The sequence below is a fragment of the Sturnus vulgaris genome, chromosome 12 (genome assembly GCF_052056855.1).
Source record: "Sturnus vulgaris isolate bStuVul1 chromosome 12, bStuVul1.hap1, whole genome shotgun sequence".
Taxonomy (NCBI): Eukaryota; Metazoa; Chordata; class Aves; order Passeriformes; family Sturnidae; genus Sturnus; species Sturnus vulgaris.
In genome coordinates, this window is record NC_142254.1 from 10,506,000 (window position 1) to 10,518,013 (window position 12,014).

Below are 12,014 nucleotides of genomic sequence, written 5' to 3' on the forward strand. Positions count from 1 at the left end.
CTGGAGAGTCTTCAGCAGCACCTGACTTTATTTAAACATGCAAGATGGAATTGGATGCAATGCTCTAAAATAACAGTATAGGAGAATTAAATTTAAGAGTAGAATAATCCCTCATGGTGGTTTGTATTCCTAATTTATGCCACAGAGACTAATCAGGCTTAATTTATCTATCTTTAGCTTCCCACTGTTTCATTCCAACCTAAAGGCAGCATTTTGGGCAGCAGAAACTTTCTTTTGTAGGTGAGTAACCTACTTTAATTGCATTTTCATCCCTTACTACAGTGAAGCATTTTCTTCACTTAATTGGGTCACTGTATTTCTTCTTGAAAGTGGGCACAGAAATTACTTCTGATATTGATTGCAGCCCCTGAGGTTCAGCTGAGAGTTGAGGACACACAAAGGGTACACAGCAAATTCCATTCATGACAAATGAAACGAATAAAGTTTCAGTCAAACCTTCATATTAAGAAACTCCTGACATTAAAATATAGAGATTCTCTATAAAGCATCAGACATGCAGGGCTGGAAATGCCTGGCACCGTTGCAAAACCATGCCTCTCAAGTCTTCAGGTGATCTTCAGCATCGATGTGTCAAAATATTAATGAGTAATTAGTGTTAGAATTAAGTGCATATTAAAAAGCACATCAGTAATTCCTTCTCATAATTTTCAGATGCCATAGAAAAACCAAAGTTTTTAAATACAAAACTAAAAATGGTAATAAAAGCTCACTTGAACAGTCAAGTACTACCCTTCATGTCTTGATGTAAGCAAGCATGGGCTTTGATACATGCAAATTCTTGCATTTCTTTTCTTGAAGTATGAGAGACACCAGATCCTAGTGGCATTTCTGCTGCCAAGCTGTTCCACAGCTCACAACTCACACTCTGAATACATTCTCCTACTTTAGTGGACTGAGATAATTCAGTCTCATGCTATTCATATCAAAGATGGGCAAAAAGTTGAATACTTCTTAGATGAATTTAAAATGATCAGATGTAGCTTTAGCATGAATTCAAAGTAGATGCATGAACTGTAATCATAATCAGCAGATGTATAAAAGCTGTAATCTCTTCATGATCTTTCTTTGTCTAAATGTTAGAAACTATGCAACATATTCCTAGGGATACCTGTTAATTCCAAGCCAGGTTGAAAACTGGAGGTCAAATCAGAAAAGTCACCAGCTTATATACATGCAGCACTCTTTTCCTTGTCAGCTGATTACATGACTTGTAATCAAAAACATTTCTTTGGCTGTCTCTGAGATAGTATTTTTGATAGAAACCACTCTGAAAGAACCAAGTAGTACTTTGCACCATAACCACATGCTTCTGGCAGGCAGATGCCTGCTACAACTAGCTGCAAACTCCAGGGAGTTCTCTCAATTTGATTTTATATCTTGAACCTTACCATTCCATCCCACTTTTAGAATGGAAAATTTCCCAGAGATCTGAAATCTTTGGGCACTAGAAATGAGTCCTGGAGTCAGGGCACTCTCACAAAATCCTGTATATTCAGGGTTTTGTTTCCCTAATAACCAGGGCTACAGCTGTTTCATTACTATATTATATTTTGGATCACACAGTAACTTTAGCCAAGTTTTACAACACAGACATGTTGTGCTTCTGTGGTATCACAGCTGTGTGTGAAGGTTCAGAACTTCAAATCCCATGTCCAGTTCTAGTGAGCCAGTGAAATGATGTGAAACCATGCAAGGGAGCACAGAACATCCAAATTGCTCTGCCTGTTCACAGTGAGAACAAATCACAGGAAATCCATTCTGTTGGTTGCTTCATCACCTGCCAAATTGGGGTGATTTTGCTCTACCATAAAGTTTCTCACTCACTTTTTCTACCTGAATTGGGAAATGCTGCACAGTGTTAGTGTTAATATAATGGAGAAGGCAGGAACATGGAAAAAGCATGTGATGTTCTAGCAGCTTTTTGCTACCAAAAGAGGAAAATAATAACAAAGAGTGGGAAAAATAACTAATGTGTCAGTTAAAAATAAAAGGTATTATAAATAATTGCTTTCTCTTCATTTATGTAAGCATCTAGAACAGTTTCTGATAATATTATATTGTCCAGTGATTTTAGATTTAGAAAATCCCAAAACCAAGCCATTCTCACACTAATGGTTTTGCCTGTAATTGCTCGCCTGATCTGCCCTGGAATTATAGCAGTTTTCCAGTGAAAGAGACTTCCTTTGCTAATCAAAACAAAGTTGCTGAACTGTATTTTCAAAACTGGTGAAGAACAATAAATGTATTTTAATGGAAGAAGTGAGTTGTCAGATACAATATACATAGTATGGTTTGAAGAGGAACAAAAGGATATACAAGTGGCAGGAAATGCTGTTCAAGTGGTGTGTAATAAGAGGCAGAGAAAGGATGGAATAAAGACCCATAGAAAAGTATAGTAAAACAATGATTATTAGAACAGAATAATAAAAATTAGCTTATCAGATAGATAAGGAAAGGATAAACTGAAACACGTAAAAGTTTAAAGTGAGATTGAAATAAGTTTTGAAGAATGATTAACATAGAAAGGAAAATTTTTCAAAATTTAACGAAAAATATACTATTTTGTAATACCTTGCACAGCATGATTTTGAGAGCATCTAGAAACAATTCAAAACACCCATTTTTACACACACTTTCATATAATGTCATTTTCTCATATTTTTAAAAAATTGACAGCATGTAACAACAAATATGAAATTTAAATCAATCTCATCATTGCAGACCACCAGTAAAGAGGTCTAAAGCAAAGAGATCCCTTTCCTTTGTACCCTACACAATCTTACAGTTTTTCCCTTTTCCAGTTGTCCATGTCCAAGTTCACATTCACCCATGGGAAACTGTGGGTAACATGCTGTGATGACCCTTCACACATTTCCACGTGGGACCTTCCTTAGTGCCACTGAAACCACCAAGGACAGATTCCAAGGGACGGGAAACTCTTCACTGCTCTAACCTCACCTTTGTCCAACCTTACAGACAAAACACTGATTGTAAGAAAGCACTCTGCTTCTGTTTACATACCAAACCCCCAACCTTCACACCCCTCATCAAATCAAAATTCAAACAATAATTTGTATAAAAATTACCTAGGAAAAACAGAAAGCTGCTGCTGTGGTATTCACCAGGGAGAAAAACGCTGAAGGGTTATTTGCCAGCATAAACCAGGCTGTGCCATTTGATTCAGATGGTGGTGCTGGTTTTGTGCCATATTCCACTAAATGGAATATCAGCTGTAGCTAAAATAACTACTATAAAAAAAATAAAAGGGTTATCAATTTTCACATCAACATATATCATCTGAGACAAGGAAAATGTTTTTGCATATTGTTATACCGTGTATGAAAAGGGGCTAAGCAGTATGAACCCTTCACCATTCTCAATTTTAAATTCTCTTTCTACAGTGTTCACTCTTCCTATGTTTTCCTTCATAAACATAAATTTAGGGAAATTCAGACCTGTTTCCAGTCTCTTCCTCCCCTCAGAAGCACAACCCATGCTACTGGCTCAGTAATCCCTGTTTGCTTCAAAGATATGGAATTGTGTTCAGCTTGAGAATATCACAGCCCTTCATTAGAATGATCATCATTAACAATGAAGAATATTCACAGCATTTCCTGCCTCCAAAAAAAGGTTATATGCCATGTAACAATGAAATGGTTATATCAGCAGCAGTGGGAAGCAAACTAAAAGACATTCCAGTGACTCAAAGTCCTGATGTCAGCACTGCCACCAGCAGAAATGATGCTAAGTGACCTCCAGTCCCAGGGAATATCTCAGCGTGCATCATGCTTCAAACCTCCACCCACTTGCTTATTTAGTTATTTGCTCTATAACTCAGTACACCTTTGCTTATGCTGATACAAGTATTTCAGGTCCCACTGCAAAAAATGAAACACAGAATTTGGGGAGGTGAATGTATTTAAAGATTTTCCATCTGGGGCAGAAATGAAGAGTAGATGAAGGGACATGTTGAACTAACAACAGTGACAAACATGGCACCGTGTAAAACCACACACTTATTCACCAATAGAAATCGTAAAATTTTTAGTCTTCATCTTACTGCCATCAGGGGACTTTTTTTTAAAGTCAGCTTTTACACTGAAGCTGAATCATTAGAGACATGGCCCGGAAGGGACATGCTGGACATGTACAAGTCTGACTTACTGCAGTACACCAGAAATTCTGTGTACAACTGAGCCCTGACTAAGGAGAAAGAAATGCACATGACCTAATGGAAGCAGTGATTATTAAGATTTATATAACCTCTAGATAAATTATACTTTGCTGTCGTGCACTAGCAAGAAGCTTACAGGACAGAAGCAGGATTAGTTCAGGGAAATTATTCATGTAACAGTTAAAGCTTAAGAAAAGAGATCTGGCTTATACCAAGTTGAGGTTTCAGATAAGAGACTACATTATAACAGGTTATAGTTGCAAAAATAATTTTGATTGGCATATCATTTATACTAACTACTGCTTGGAACCCACCCAGAATATGCAGCATACTATAAACTGTTAGGACATATATCTGTGTATTGTTCAATATTTACAATGTGCTTTATTTTGTAAATATAAGACCTGGCAGAAAAATTGTAGAGTATTAAAAATAGTTCTGCTTAAAAAGAATGCCCCTTTTTCCTATAAAAAGAAGTATTTCACTAACAGTAGTTTATAATTTTGTTCAAAAACGTTCACAGCGAAGCTAAACAAACTTTCAATGAGGAAAATTTGATTGCTTTGTTCAGCTGCTCACACAGATTTCTATCTGTACTTATTTGCATATTTCTGAATATTCTCTTTCAGGCCCACACCACTTTTGTTAGCAAAATCAATTTTCTGTTGGACAAAAAGTGAGATTTGCTCTAAAGATTTTAAGCTTTTAAATAAACATGAACTGAATGGTGTAAAGAGCTCTCCTTTTAAGAAAAGATTCTTGCTGTTTGGAAAGAAAAGAATTCTTTGCATTCACAGGTATCAATTGACAGCAACAGATTTTTACATGAAGAGAGAAAAAAATATACAAGGGCAAAACAAAAAGAGCTGCAATGTAATTATGTAGCTGTAACAGACTGATGCTACGTTTCATTTTTAAAGAACACATGTCGATATACAAAACATAAAAAATAATAAAATCTGATATAAAAGCTTTATTATTAGCTTTATTATTGATTTTCCAAAGCTCAAAGAATACTCATGATTATGAAATTGTATCCTCTGTATCTGAACAGAAGGATTGTTCTAAAATCCAACAGTTCTACAGAATCCTCAGCAAACACCAAGCAAACACAATTTTTTCTAGGTCTCTCTTCAGCTCTGCTAATAGTTATTGTTTGCACAACTGTAACTAAGTACATTACCAACTAGTTGTTCAATCTATATAAATTTAAGAAACACACATTGCCAAGGAGTGACTCATATATCAGTCTATTATATGCTACAGAGCTGACTGTATTAAACAAATCACTTTCCCTACAGCTGAAGAATAGAAGCTATATACAGAGCAGAGGTTATTGTCTAATTTAAATCTTGGCTCCTTTCCCAGAGCTGTACAAGATTCCAATTTGTGGAAATGTTACTCTCTGCTACTGCCAGAAAGGCTACAGAAAATGGTATTGGGCGCCTTCCAGAAATATGTCTGCAAAATGCCAATCAACAAGTCACTAAAGATTAACAGTATGACTGTACCAAATTAATTTAAATTATAGAAACATATGGCTAGGATGTTTGCACTGCACTTAACACAACACCTGCTTCACAAACAGCTAAGTTTCCTTCCACAGTATAAAATAATATATGTCAAACACCTTGAACCCGATTCCTATAAATGGAAAAAAAAATTAGTTCATAAACAGTAACCACAGGGTACCACTATCAGCTACAAGCCACCATTTTGTAATGGTTAAATCCCTTATTTATTTTAAATTCTACACCAACCCAGACTAGGCAGTCTTTTCCCATCATAGAGAAAGTAATTAGTGACAGCAGAAATTAAGAACAAAAAGATGACAGAAATAAACATCTTTATATTCCATTTTAGAAAACAAGTATTTTAAGTTGATTTTGCTAGAATACTTCCAGACTTATATTAGTCCTTCTAATATGGCGTTATTGTGCCTTCTCTCTCCCCCTCAATGACATTCTTAAGTAAAAGAGTCTCCTGAAAGGCTCTATAAGCTCAAAGAAAGTTTAAAAATTAACAATCACAACCAAATTCAAATATTTTGTATTTCCTCAATGCAGTTTTTCTATTATTTTTTAATTCCTCAATATATATGATCATGTCATCAAATAAATAAAAAAAATTAAAATCTGTGGCAGTCTCAGAAATATTTACACATTAGGGTATGCCATATTTCAGCTGAAGAGGAAGGGAGCTGTTTTATGTTTCTCTCCACTGCTTTTCTATTATTGCCTAGCTAATGGAAATACATCAAACAAATGTTCTACAAGAGCAATAAATATTAAAGTTGACCTATCCATCTGGAAGAAATGAGAACAATACTGCTCACTTTTAGCCCAAATATGACACTGATAAATGAAGCTGTGAGATTCCATCACACTTTCAGCAACCTGGGCTAAGCGCCCACCACGTGATTCTTGTACCAGCAATTTTCTCCATTCATCTTCATTAGGCAGTCGCTTGACCTGCCTCCTAACATCCCTGTCAGATTTGAACCTTTAGGGGGCTGCTTGTAGTTTTTAACAATGCACTCTAAAAGCTTTACTCCCTTTTGGAAAAAACCTCGGATGAACATGAAAGAATACATGAGCCATTTCTTCTGGAGAGAGAACCATGAGCTGCTCATCTGGACGAAGGCAGGGATCACAGCACCCAATGTGTGATGGCAGAACACGATGGCAGCCCTGTCCTTACAGCCCAGAACCAAACCACAGCCTGGCAGGAAGCACAAGTGGGCAAAGCCATCACCCTTTCAGTCATCAAAACACAATTACATGTTGAAAGAAGAATGTGTGTAACCTCGTGCCACAAACAGAACACCCTCCACTTCCTCCCTCACTCGCTGCTTGAAGAAAGCTGGAACAGGCAGCCAGGGCACCCTTCACCCAGCAGAGTAAGAATGCTTCATCACATTAGCAGTGTTACATTATATCCTCGTTAGTTCCTTTTCCAACAGTAACAGCACAAATTTGATTATTCTGTAATAGTGAAAATGAATACCAATTCAACATGAATTTGCCAGTGTAATAAAAAGCTCCTAACAGGATTTTCAGCAACTTCCTCGAAAAACTTCATGGCTTTATGATCACTTAGGGAAATCAGAAAGGCTAAAAGCACCAAAAGGCATTAAGCTTTTGACATTAAAACTATCTCAGACATTCATGCAATTGCAATACCTTCATTAGGGTAGCTCTGCAATGTTTATCTGACAGGCATCTGATGTATTGACTCTTTTCTATTGCATACAAGCAGCTTATCTTTCTTGTTTCAAAGAAGTCTTTAGAATTATAAATATTGTAGACTGTCATGGTAATGTAGCAATTAAAATATACCCACATAGATTTCTTTTAGGCAGTAAGTTCTTCAACCCTTTTTCATGTTGATCAGGTCTTACATGAGTGGTTCCATGCAGCTGCTAAGCACACCAGGGACTTTACTCATCCAGGAAAACATTGCTGAATTCAAGTAAAGACTGCAGAATCAAACAGAAGACAGGTACTCCTGATACAGGCTTGAGATGGATTTCACTGTGATCACCAAAACATGAACAGACATGACTTTTATACAAACCAAATAGAACGCTTTCATGGACAGGTACTTCAGTCATACTAAGCTGGATTTACACCACTACAATTTTTACTTTTCTTTTTAAAAGCAATCAAATATCTTATTCTCCCTTATAATTTAAATGAGTTCTGCAAGTATCAGAAACTCAGCTGAAAACCTGAAAACACTGCCAAAAGTATGGACAAGGAAAACTACTGAGAGATGTGCCATTTAAAATCAAGATCTCGTATAGGTTATTTGTGGTAGGTACATTTAACTTCCTGAGCACAGAAGACATTACAGCAACACACACTGAGCCTCTCTTTGGAAAGAAAATAATGGGGTAGGCTCTGTCTTGCTTGTCTGAGATGCTGAAGATTTCAGTTGCTCTGCATCAATTCCAAGCTCAAAGTTTGTCACATTTCCTTCACTGATGACGTGGCCTCGGTCATTGTCTCTGAATGAACAGATTATTCTCAAGAATGAACAAATGTCTCTGTGATGACAGAGATCTTCACAGAGGTTTTTCACAAGTGGGTCAGTCTATGACTGCTGCAGAGAGCTGATTCTCAACACAAAGCAGCTTGGAAAGATGAGCTTGTAGATCCAATGGTCCTCAAAATCACCCACAAGTCCATTATCTGCCAGGTCTCTTTGTCTGAGGTAACTTCCTCCAAAAGATTAATATCAAGTTAATAATGAAACAAACTGCTCTAAATGGAGTCTCTGTTTACAGGATGACAATGACTTTTCAATATTTTACTGTAATCAGTTCCTGACGGGGGCCTGATAGTGACAAGATTGAAAAAATTGTTTTGCCAAGGTTGGGAGCTATAAAAATCAAAACAAAATACAAAGAAAAAGAGGAGCCTGAGGCAGTTTTCAAAAAACTTGCTATCAAAAAAGTGAGAGAGATCTCAACACAGCTTTAATGATCCCATGTATAGCAAGAAATACAACGTACATGAAAGTCTAAGGTATGCCAGGGAAACCATCCTTAGGTCTCTGAAGACCTAAGGAAAAAAACAACCAATTAATCTGTTCTCAAGAAGACACACATATATATAGGGAGAATTCCTGTCTGTTGAAGTTGAGAGGGAAAACAAAGCAAGCAAATAACAGATATTCCAAGAAGGAGAGTCAAAGAAATGAAGTGTATTTTCATCTATAGCTGATGTGTGCTGGGAAATGTCTCATCCAAAGTGATGACGATGTGCTATGATAATGTCAGCTTTACCAACACCATCATCTGTCATGCCAGAATTATTCTCTGGCTCTTAGTGATGAAGAGGTTCTTCAATTCTTCAAGACTGAGTGACACTGAAGCAACCTGTAAAAGTATTTGCTAAAGACCTTCAGAAAATGAAGTATTCTATATTGCACTAGGCTATGCACACATTAGCACAATATTCTGGTTGGAATTAGTCTTTCTCTGAGTAGAAACTTCAGTAAGCAGTTGTGCCTTGACCACAGACAACTCAAATTTCATTAACTTTTTTCTAAGATACTTTCTTAACTTTCTTCAGAATGCCCCTCAAATGCAGTTCAGTCATGAGCTCTGTCATTCACAGTGCAGCATTGTTTGTGTCGAGTCTTTGCAGCAGGGTTATCACTACAGGTTAATGGATTTGTGTTCTGAGAAGCCATGATTAGAATAGGTGACCTGTGTTCTGCATTATACAGTGAAAAACATATCTAGCAGCACGATTGCTATCATGTGTCAAAAGAGATACTGAGAGCTGTGTGTACAGACAGCACTAAACTCAGACGGTTTTATTACTCCTAGGCATTGTGCAGTGGTTAAATTTGACATGTAAAAATTGCTGAAGTGAAGATTTGCAAAGTAGCAGTATATATCAAGGCTAATGGCTTAGTTAAGAAAACGATGTGCAGGATTTCAAGCCCAGCATGAATATGCATTTAAAATATTTGTGACAGTTTAATGGACATTTTCATTAGCAGAGGTTATAACAGTGGCAAAAATCTGAAATTTTAGACAAGGAGTAATGTTATTACAATAATTCCATAAAATTTGAAGAGAAAAATTCCTACTATTGGAGAAGACATTAAAATTAAGACCTTTGAAGTCCCCTTCTGACACAACTATTCCAATAGAAAAACCAAGTACAAATAAAGGAATACATTTTCTTGTCCCTTCTGGAAAATGTTTCAAGCACTGTTTAGTAGAAAGTAGTAGAAAACTTAAGCTGCCTTGGCTTTTCTCTTCCTCTTTATCATTACAATACATGAGCTGACATCAAGGAGAAAAACCACAGAAATTTATACCTAAAGTGGACTATAGTGCTGCTTGCCATGCTAGCAGGGCATCAGAAGTGGTCATTAGGACAACATTTAATAGTAACTCTAACATTAGTAAGAAAAAGTAGCACATTCGAGGGAGAAGGCAAACTAATCACCTAGTGAATACTAACTTCTGCCAGAACAAACTGCACATGTAATGCAGTCTTGGACTTTCAAACCATTATGTATGCACAGCAACAGCCTTCCCTTCTTCCAAATTGGCCTTTTACACATCGACTCTTTCAGCAAATACAGCGATACTGCATTATGACACTGAACCCAATCAGTTATGAAATGTGCATCAATAAAAAAAAAACTTGCAAGGAGAGACTTCAATGGACACATTCAAAATTTAAGCACTTTCATAGCATTGTGCCTAGAAAGTCATTGACTTTCATGAGAGCTATACCTAGCATGTTTCCAATTCCTGCAAAGGAAAGAATTCTTTCCAAGTTATATTCAGTATGCTTGGAACAACCTGGGCTACGAGGAAGAGTGAATTCAGGCTGTCTGCAGCAGTCTCATTCACGGATATACCTTAGAGAAGTCCAGATTTTGACAACTCTTTGTCCACTATTTCAACTGCTTGCAGGCAGGCATTGCTGTACTCCCCAAGAGTAGCAATCATATTATGTTCCACGTGCACACCTTCTGCCTACACAGCTGAGTTGTAACAATGACACTTAAAAATTCATGTTCCTTTTTTCTCCTCCCCAATAATCAGTCCTGAATCGCCAAACCAGTTAGTTAAGCCAAATGTTTATTACATTTACACAAAATTAAAAAAAAAAAAAACCACATTGCTTCCCTTCAGAGGCAGTAACGTATTAGCATCTGAACCAAGTTGTCCTCAGGATATAATTTCATTGAGCAGCTCTTCCTCATTTATTGTAGTAGCTTAATCTGCCTTAGCTCTTGTTACAGCTTGTTTAAACGGTTCTCAGATTTTTTTCTACCTAACACTTTCTACACTGGCTGTAGAATACTTTTGACATGACATGCTGTGCTAGGAGCTGCTGGTGATCATTTCCAGGGTTGCCACTGACATACTGTTTTCACTAATACTCATAACAGCACTTCCCTTTAGAAGGAGCTGATCCAAACCTGCTAGAAAATCCTTTCTCCCTTGCATATTCTGTTAACCGGGGTGTCTTCATGCAGCACAACTGCAAACTTTGAACTAAAACCTGTTTATGACTTGCCAAAACAGTTAACTCCTCGAAGCATCATCTCCCAGACTTCTCAATGTGAACCTCTGCTACAATGAAATAATGATCTCTGGGATAATGATTCCAAAATAATAACCTGTGTGAACTACTGAAAGACTGAGCCATTAAGTAACTGTCTCAACTTCTGCTGTTACCACAATCAAGTAAACTGCCCTAAAGGCTCTGTTTTCAAAGCCTGGAATTTGTCACTCCACAATTGGTGACAATGTGTTCACCATCACTTGCTCAATGGGATAGGACAATTCAACCCATTCCAGTCAAATAAGCACTTTCAGCATTCTGTTCCAAAAGTCATTACACTCATTTCTGTAGCACAGAGGTAAGTACTTTCTACAGAAGAGCATCTTTCTTACTTGGAACCACTCTGTTTAAAAAAAAATAAATCAATGTGAATGATGGAAAATTAAGGCATTTGGTGAACTGAAGCACCAACCACATAAAACTTTTGTTATCAAGACATTTCCAAGCTGAAAAGGCCCAAGATGTCATTGACTATGAAATATGGATTATTTTTAAAAATCCAGATGATACAAATAAGCTGCTTTGAAAAAAAGCAGTATTTTGAATGTCAAAAAATCAATTTAATGCAATGTGAAGTAGAACACACACTTCAGTATTTTTTTCAGGAAAACATTCACAAACATTACCTTTTCTAATAGGGCTTTGTGTATTTTGAAGTCTACGTAAGGAAAAAAACCCCATAAACTAAAGATTTTCTTTTCAAAGGGTAATATATT

General features: G+C 36.7%; 1 protein-coding gene across 4 annotated transcripts in view; it reads right to left on the reverse strand.

Moving 5' to 3' along the window:
- TOX3 (TOX high mobility group box family member 3) overlaps positions 1-12,014 on the reverse strand; it is a 99,327-nt gene that overhangs the window by 36,415 nt on the left and 50,898 nt on the right. Inside the window, exon 1 of one of the 4 annotated variants that reach the window (XM_088171889.1) lies at positions 3,108-3,125. The exons of the other annotated variants lie outside the window; for them this stretch is intronic. The gene's annotated coding sequence lies outside the window, so the exon portion shown is untranslated. Of the gene's footprint in view, positions 1-3,107; positions 3,126-12,014 lie in introns of those variants that run through there. 4 annotated transcript variants of the gene reach the window in all.